This window comes from Anastrepha ludens, chromosome 6 (genome assembly GCF_028408465.1).
Source record: "Anastrepha ludens isolate Willacy chromosome 6, idAnaLude1.1, whole genome shotgun sequence".
Classification (NCBI taxonomy): Eukaryota; Metazoa; Arthropoda; class Insecta; order Diptera; family Tephritidae; genus Anastrepha; species Anastrepha ludens.
The window spans coordinates 40,134,740-40,144,696 of NC_071502.1; the positions used below are offsets into that span (position 1 = coordinate 40,134,740).

General features: G+C 33.0%; 1 long non-coding RNA gene across 1 annotated transcript; it reads left to right on the forward strand.

Annotated features, from left to right (window-relative positions):
* Nucleotides 1–334: 334 nt before the first annotated feature.
* On the forward strand, nt 335–6,669 carry LOC128868309 (uncharacterized). Its single transcript, XR_008455091.1, has 2 exons — nt 335–558; nt 6,508–6,669. It is a non-coding gene; the product is annotated as an uncharacterized LOC128868309 (long non-coding RNA).
* The last annotated feature ends 3,288 nt before the right edge of the window (nt 6,670–9,957 follow it).

Below are 9,957 nucleotides of genomic sequence, written 5' to 3' on the forward strand. Positions count from 1 at the left end.
ACTATATCAAGCATCCCACGCTTTTAACTCTAATTTGAATTACTCTATTTGTATCTTAATTTTTGTTATAATTCTGTTCTGAGGTAGTTGACTATGACTGATCGTTCGATTCGCTATTACTTCATTATAGGTCTCTTTGTCATTAAAATTTATTTTCTACTTTTTAGTTCGATTAGCAATAAAAGCGTGTTTTTTAGTTTTTTAAACTATTTTTTATTCTGCATAAATTTGGTATTCAGTACGAAAAAAATAACTCAGCTAAACTTGACAATTTTTGTGGTTATATTTCATGAATTGAGTGAGAAATGTAGGCTTTGACTTTTGTGCAATCGAAAGGATTAATCGTTTTTTTTTTGTTTTTGATTTCTTTTGTAAACAAAATTTTAACGTTTGTTGTAGTAAATTGTGCCCTTTGATTTTGGACTTTTAAATAACCATCAGAGGAGTTTTCCGTTTGCACACTTCCAAAAACAAGTGTTGATTGGCTGATAAGATTTGTGGAATGACAGATCCTGTGATAGTTTTTTGTGCGGGTACCTTTATCGGAGTCTTGTTAATGTAAGCAACGACGTTTTTGTAATTTAAAACAAAAAAAAATATAAAATATATTATATAAAATCAAAAATATATTCAAACAAAAGGCTCACGCCAATTGTTTAAAGGCTTGTAGTGTATTGAATTTTGATATTAAAAAGTGCAAGTTTCAAGTGTCTCAAAAATTGTTTGAAAGATATTCCCTTTTTGATCAATTCCTCAAAATCATCTCAGAAGTAGTAGTTTCCCGCAATGATTGATCACATTCTATCCGTAAATCAGCTGATTTGGTTTTTTTTCTTTCGCCGTGTCCATGCGGCTGTCAGTACAGAATGAAACAGGGCGAACTTATTCTTTGTTTTCTTACTGTACCGTGACAATCAAAAGTACAAACCGTGGTTGTTGTTCTAGTGCCAACATCTTTAATGAATCCGCCTTGCTAGAATCCCACCTTATAAATAAATGAAATTCACGTGCTATACAAAAAATATTCGTGCGTAGGCTTTGACAATTTTGTTAGAAAGTCGAAATTGTTTCTTGCCATAAAAAATAAATTTTTCCTAAAACTATTAAGCGCCTTTGAAATTCCGCAAATAATAAATTGCAGTGCAGTATTTTCTTTCTGGCCACAAAAATTACAAAAATAAACTGAGTGCCGTCTGAGTAAAAGACTGAAGGGGTACAACGATGATCACCAGACTGATAATTTTTGCTTTTGGTGTGGCAGTGGGAGTTTTTGTCTTACCTAAAATTTTAAGATGAAATTGATGTTGGAGTAAAATAAATGGAATTTCGAATAAATAAAAAAAAAAAAATGGTTTGTTACATCTTATACTAATATACTTATCATTTAACTAAGAAAGGCTCGATAAAATTGGGCAAATTAATGCTGAAGTCTTTCATCGCATTTGTAGTTTCTGTTCATTTCTAACTAACTGTCGAAAACGATATCAATCCAACGGTTTCATAATTAGACAATCGCATATTCGCGATCGTTTTTTTTTTTAATTTTTATCGCTCCAAACCTACGCATCAAATTAAGTTTGACCCTAATTTGTTGGTTATTTCTTGCACTTTATTGTACCTGCGAAATTTAAATTCGTGCCAATTCATTTAACCGCCAAACTGAAAAAAATTAGCCGGCACACGATTTTCCACACCAATCAATTAACCGTACAACGAAATTCTTTTTCGAAGAATGTGGGTTTCTATTGCAACTAGTGTTTTGTGGTATATCCTTCGCAGTGTTAACTATGATACTTACTATTTCTTTGGCATTGATTCTAACAATTTTTGACAAAAACAGATTGTCTCCTTTAAATCGTTAGGCTTTGTTTTAATTCCAAAATATTGTAGCACGATTCTGAGACCCCACTCGCTACTTTGTCTCAAGCAATTTCAATAACATTTAAGTGAGGGGTTATTAAGTAGGTAGCTGGTTGAGTACTTTTGGATAATTTTGACTACTAAAGTATGCGAAAAAAGTGAAAGAAAACTTGCACTTTATTGTAATAATATTTAATGGACTATTAGACTAAGGCAGTTCTATTGAACGTGGTATCGGTTAGAGGATCGATTAGTTATCTTGTCAGCTGATTTAATTTTTTTTTTCGTTCGCCGTGTCCATTCAGATGTCAGCATAAAATTAAATGACGAAAAGCCGTTGCTTCCGCACTATCGTCGTATGGTTCTAGCCCCTCCTTAATGCTGGCTGTGCAACTCTTTATCTACCTTTTCCTTTTATTTTATACCTTTTTCTCATGGCAGTCCAATGTAAAAAACGATGTTAATGGTCTAGTGCCACCACCTTTAATGAATGCGCCGTGTATCAAACTGTATACGTAGACCTTTTTTTTGATTCTGAAGAAACAAATTTAAATTCTAATGAAAATATGGGGAATTTTTTTTGGGATTTACGCAAAGCTTTTATTTATTGTACATATATGGTTTTTGTAGAAAAATGTATGATATTTTCGTAAAAAAAGACTATTAGAATTGAATGAGGAACAGTTAATAAGTATTATGCTAAATAATCTAATTTTATCATAACTTTGTAAACTCCTATGTTAAAATGATTTTGGGCAATAAATGAAATGAAATGAAATGAGTTAATAAGTATCTGCATGTAGTATAGGAGAGACCTTACTACGAAATTAAAAACTAAGCTTTCGCTTGACTTAAATTGGTATTTATTATACTTTTTATTTACAAATAGATTCTGTCCGTTTGGTTGCTGCGCAGTTTCAAGACTAGCGTAGTTTTCCCTTTTTTTGTGTTGTTTGTCTACCCTTCATTTGTCAGTGTTGCCTGTCATTTACATGCCAGCTAATATGACCATTAGCTCAGTAGTTTCGCCCGGTTCGGGTTATCCTTCCATAAGTTATCTCAATTACTGTAGTGCAAACCACTTTGAGTAGAAGATTTATGTATTTCGATTTGCTCTTTTGTTCATAGTACAGCATCGATTATAACTTCAGAAATGCTATAGAGTATTTCATAATTAAATGCAAATAGCTTGGTTTTATGGCATTTGCAAATTACCATCGCAACACAACAACAAATATTAAATGTTATATTTGCAATCATAATTTACATATGCCATAAAGCCAAAGAATTTTCACTTAACTGTGAGAGTGAATATGAATAAATTGAAAATAAATAAATATTTCGGCCTCAATATTCTGAGGAAATAAATTATTTGCCGCATTCTGGACATAAAATATTACTTTACTGTCATTAGAATTGACAAACTAACCACTAAATTAAGGTTGTAACCGCATAAAGTAATTTTTTTTATGTACAAGGTGTTAACGAGAGAATTTATTGCTCAATTAGCTGGTGCCCGCGGTTTTACTGGGACATAAAATGATTTAATAAAACTTATCGGTACCTCAGATGTATAAACCAATTGAGCAACTTAAAAAAAAAGAAGCATAAATAAATAGTTGGCGCGTACACTTCTATTGGGTGTTTGGCCGAGTTCCTCCTCCTAATTGTGGCGTACGTTTTGTATACATAACCGCGGTAAAACAATGTATAACTGACCTTAGTGGAAGCAGGCGGACGCAGAATAGACCCGATTTGGTAGCAGTGTCCTTATGTCTTATTAATTGTCATTGACAAACACAAACCAATCGGGAATTTCAGTGCCTTATTTGTTGTGTTAACGGGAATCCAGGGAATTGAAACAGACACTCCCTTGCGGCAATCAGTCAAGGTAGTTGCTTATAGTAAATTGTGTATTTGACACTCAATCTTGTGCCCTTGCATAACCTAGAATGTTCTAAATTCTTTATTTTCTTAATTTTCAAAATTGATTTTCACCTAAAGCACTTGCGGAAAGGTTTCAAAGTTGCACAGGTGATGTGATGAAATCAATTTCTAAAATTGAACGTGGGCTTACCGAAGGCTTAAAGAGAAGACACTTAATATAAACACAAATATGGCCATTCTAAAACGTTTTGTTTTAAAAAATAAGTGGCAACGCTTTGCAAAAAATATTTTTAAATTATTATAAAATGTTATCAATTATAATTTTCGTGTTACCAACATCCTAAGACTTAATTCATCTTTAGTGTTGCTTAACATTTCCAACTTAAGTGATAGGTGGCAACTCCATACAAAAATAGTTTCATTTAAGGCTTTGTTCATTGCGCGATACCTAATCCTAAGACTGAATTGCTATTAAACATTTTCAACTTAAGTGCTAGGTGGCAGCGCCATACAAAAATAGTTTCATTTAAAACTTTGTTCATTGCGCGATACCTAATCCTAAGACTGAATTGCTATTAAACATTTTCAACTTAAGTGCTAGGTGGCAACGCCATACAAAAAAAGTTTCATTTAAAGCTTTGTTCATTGCCTGATACCTAAGCCTAATACTTTATTAATCTTTATTGCTATTTATCACTTCTCTCTGTAGTAATAGGTCGCAACTCCATACAAAAATAGTTTCATTTAAAGCTTTGTTCATTGCCTGATACCTAATCCTAAGACTTTATTCATCTTTACTGTTATTTAACACTTTGCTCTTTAGTGATAGGTGGCAACGCCATACAAAATTATTTTAATTGGAAGGTTCGTTCATTGCGTGAAACCCACACCTTAAGACTTAATTCATATTTATTGCTACTTAACATTTCTAACTTAAGTGATAGGTGGCAACGCCATACAAAAGTAATTTCGTTTAAACATATATTGTCTTGAACAGATATCGCTTGATCCCCTTATCCTAATTCCTTATTAAGTTTTGTTATTAATTTAAATTTTTTCTCTAAAATGAGATGTCAGCGCCGTTGAAAAGTATTATAAGTTTAAAGCTGTTACCTTTACATTGATCTATGTATGTATGCAATACACATACATATTTTTTTACAATTAATGTGTTTCCGTAATAAATTGATTAGCTTCACGAAAAATAGGTATCAACACCAACTAAGATATGTTTCTTATTAAAGCTCGTTTAAATACGTTTTATTCGTTAACCATATTTTATTATTCAAATAAATCTATCATGGGTTATTATTTTGCAGTAAAAATCATATTTCACCACCAAATAAACATAATGTTTTATTAAAGCTGTCTAATCACGTTTTATTAGGTACTTGCATCTCAATATTTAAGTGAACATTTTGATAAGTTACTATTTTGTCAATAATATTCAGTTGGCAACGCCATAAAAAATTGTATGTCAGATCCAAAGTTATAGCTGGTTGTAGAATTCATATTATCCTCATTCGTTTGCCTTTCTTCTCAACAATACTCCTCCTCAAATACTTCCGGAGGTATGCAGTATGAGACATTCAGTTCGTATGAGAGGTACCACTCGCGCGAATTATGTTTGTCACTTTCTATGTGAACATTTGGTTGAGGTATTGTTAACCGGGGTTAAATAATAAACATTAATTAAATAATGTTTTAATCGATTTGTTATTTAAAATATTATATTAAGCGACCATGGCCGGTCTTCCTCGCTGCTCGGCAACAACTGCCTTTTCTTATTTCTTAAATCTTAAATAGAACGCAAAAACATACATATTTACGATCTAAATATTTATTATCCTACTCAGCACCGTCCAAATAATTTACTTTGTTTTTTTCCATATCTGGTTTCACTAAAGTATGTTTTGTATACTTGAATGTTGACACCAGTATATTTGTTTGTCTGCATATATGTATGATTTCACATCATCCATAAATGCAATGAACAGATTACAGTTTCCTTTAATGTTTTTATGTGTGGGAGCGGGACTATTCCACATAACTCGCGGGCCTAGTCGAGATAGAAGCTTTCCTATGTTGGACTAAATGGCAGCAATGTGCAAAAACACACGATGGTTGGTTGACTAGTTAAAGCGCGAGAGCGTAACAATTAGACAAGCTAACTTTCGCATTTTTAATATTGTTAAGGAGAAGAAAATTCCACTTCAAGGAACCCATTTACCTTTTACGACACTTTCCAATTGAAAAATTTAATTCAAGGTGCCTAGGGATTTCGTGGTGGGAATGTCAAAGTCGCCAGCTTTTTTGTTGTTGTTTCGTTAGTTTGTTTCCATTCTGATTCAAATTTTGGCATAAAGCCACCAAATTGTCGCCCCGGTACATTCGCCTAGTAGATATTCGCCTTGGTTAAAATTTTACCGCACAACATGAATGATTTTTTCGAAGAAATCCATTAGCACAAAATATCAAGTCTTTTTAAATGGTAGTTGTTTAATATGACGGTCGAAAATTGGCAATAAAACAACCTTCTTTACTAATTGATGAGCCCTTATATATAATATACATATATGTATTTTCCCACTATTCTGTACTCTTATAAATTAAAGTAACACCTGATTTTTGAATTCAAAATTGACAAAAAATATACTTATGAATTTGTAATATTGAAAATCTGCCCGTAAAAAAACTAAATATCTTTATTTTTTTTTTCGTTTGCTTACTGTCTCAACCAAATAAATTTCCCGACACCAGCAATATTCTACAATCAAATCGCCTACACACGAACGGCATGATCACGGATCGACTAATAATATTTATTTTTGGTGTTGTTGTTGGTTACTTTGTGGTACCACGATTGTAATGAATATACTGAAATGTGTGCAAGCAAATAATAAATAAAATAATAAAAATGCATTAAGTCTTTACATATGTATACATAACTGTGAAATATTCCATGGCTTCATTTGTGATATGCTTTACGTACGCCTATTAGAACACTCGGAGCCCGCCCGAGCTAAACGGAGCTGGAAATTATTGAGTTAAAATCTGCATTTCTTACAAAGACGCATACAATTCAGGTAGAGAAAGAGAGATAAAGAGAAAAGAGAGAGCGAGAGAGAACGAAAGGAGAAAGGGAGAGAAGGATGAGAGAGGAGAAATTCAAATACTCACTATGTAGAGATTAAAAGGGTGGCGCTTGTCGTGGTACAGTTACTTTCAAGGCGTATCTATAGAATGTGATTAGAGTAGTTGTTTTCTTGTTCACCTCGTCTTTAATTTTGAAATGTCAGTAAAACGGAATGACAGAAAGTGGTTTTTGTGGTGTGAATGTGCGACAAACTAATTTTATGTATTTTTCACTCATTTCATTATTCTATTACAATACAATATTTTTTCTTACAATTCTACTACCTTGATAGATTGGCCTTGGTTACTTTGCTCTCAACGAATAATGTCATATTCAGCTGATTTTCTTGACATCGCCTTTGGGCGATTGGTGATCAGTGTAAGCAGATTACCATATTCGTAACTTGATTTAGGTTTTTGTTTGTTTTCTAGGCAAACTTAAATATTTTCCCATTTTGGTTTTAAAAAAGCACTAATTTTATTGGGAATAGCAAAGGGTTGGCAACACTGCACTACTACACTAATGTGACGTCACACATTCTCTGATGAGTGCAATCTTGTTTTTCATTATTGTAAAATACTTGTAATCAAGGCGAATCTATTACTATCAGTAAATCAACAGATTTGTATTTTTTCTTTCGCCGTATTCATGTGTCTGTCAGCACAGATTGAAACAAGGAAAATCATTGTTTGTTTTCTACTCTGCAAATACTTTACTATGGCCACTAAACGTACAAAACATTGTCCTTGGTCTAGTGCCACCACCTTTAATGAATGCGCCTTGCTTATAATTACTCCAAAGAAAGATATACACAAAAATTACTGTCTTGATTTCACGAAACCTTCATGTAGGCTTTGCATTTGAAATGTAAAAAAAATATTAATTTAAAAGTCGGAAGTTGAAATTTTTAACTATTTTGATTCGGAAAAATTTGAAGCAATTTTTTTCGCTTTGAAATCCGTGGGTGTGAAAATTGTAAAGATTATCTTCATCACTTCGCTGGGGCTGCGCCTGAAGATTGCACGCATTTGTATATGAGACATGGATAGAATAATCTTATTCAGTCTTGGCGTCTTAATTGGTTATTATGTTTTAAGAAAGATGTAAATTGTGAGCTGTTGTTTAAAATGTTTTTATTAAAAACAAAAAAACGTATGTTAACTGTTGAGGCCAGTAGTATGTTTGGAATGAAATGTATATACGTATATATGTATGTATAAGTAGGCACATATGTATTTATAAATATATTAGATGTACAATAATAATAAAATTTCACTGTGAGAAGTCGTAAGAAGGTTTTTGTTTGATTGAGGAAAACAAGATGATACGTGCCCCTGAATCATCGACAGATTCAATTAAATGGATCACAAAGCTATTTGTATTGGATTCCTGATGAACAAACGAACTATATTTCGTCATTCTACATATCGTCACATGAAATCAAAAAAGCCCTAAGTTACATTTTAAAAATTTTAAAGGAGAAGCAAAAAACCTTTTAAAATGAAAATGTTTTATTCACCGTCACCGTCACCGGCTTTTCGAATTTTGTTTATACCAACGTCATTATTGGTTGTTGGATTATAAAATTTTAAAGGAACATGTATAATGATACGGTTCATAATAATCAACTAAAAAGTCGATTTTGAATTTTTTGTAACTTAGGGCTTTTTTGAATTCATATGACGATATGTAGCTATTCCAAATTAAACATTATAAGCTTCCGCAACATGGTTGCCGAAGCAGCATAACCATTTGCCATGTACGGGCAAGGCAGCTATAGTGACGGTCTTTGGCGGGATATAAATCCGAGTAATTTCGCCAATATTGTCTTCGCTTTCCTTGAAATTTTACACTTGAGCTCAAACCAACGGAAATGTACTTAGAAAATCTTTGACTTTTTCCACAGAAGTTGTGTTGATGGCAAAAATCAAAAAAAGTTCCTAACAAGGGGCGTTAAGGGATTATAGTTAGAAAGCCGAAGAGAAGTGAATTTTCCAGAATTTTTTTTGAGAACAATTTTAAATTTATTGATCTCAAATATTTATTTAGAAAGGAGCTATAGCTGATCTCCGGGAGCTCCTCTCAAAAAAGATGTTTTGGGGTGACCACTATATCTCTGAACTGGACCCTCTGAAATTAAAAAACCAAACAGACTTCGATAAAGTAATGTCAAATCTAGTAATTTAATCGAAGGAATAAGCAAAATAATTTTGTTTGACAAAATGGCGGTTTTTCAAAAAAAAAAAAAAAAAACAATAGATTTTTGACCAAAATTTCGGCCTGTTTATAAAAAAAAAAATTGTATCGGTGAGAAAAGATCTTCTTTTAATTATATATATACACACATGCGTACACCCTTTTGGAGTGTTTGGCCGAGCTCCTCCTCCTTTTGTAGCGTGCGTCTTGATGGTGTTCCACAAGTGGAGGGACATTGAGTATTTGGTATTTGGTATTTAATATAGAATGAATGTAAATAAGTAAAAACTAATCTAAATTTTGATGTAAAGTTGGAGGTGTAGATGGAGCCTGAAGAACTTCAGATGGTATGACTGTTTCAAGAATATGGCACGAACTATTGAGAGTTACATAGTAAACACATTTTTTTCACCAAATATTCCATGCATCGACTTCGGGAGGAAAATCATCTTCAGTGATGAGCTTCATATCTGATTAAGTGCGTTCATAAATAAGCAAAATTCACCGAGCTTTGAGCGACGAAAATCCACACGAAATTCGGCAGGTTCCTGTACATTCCCAAAAACGCCTTTATTTGGTGTGGGTTTTGATACGATGGTATTACCGATCTTTGTTCTTTGAACATGCGTAACAAGCTGCGCTTACTATTAATGTCCACCGATATTGGACAATAGCTCGTGCTATGAGCTGAATGATATGAACCGATTGAAGATATAATTCAATGAAATGGCTCCACTTGGTTTACTGTGTTGAAAACAGTGAATTTATTGGGTGGGAAATTGGACGTGTGCCAACCGAGAACGCAAGACTTAGGAATGCTCAAGTAATTATTTCATGTGGCTCCACGTGAAATCTCTGGCCTATGCAATCCATAGGCA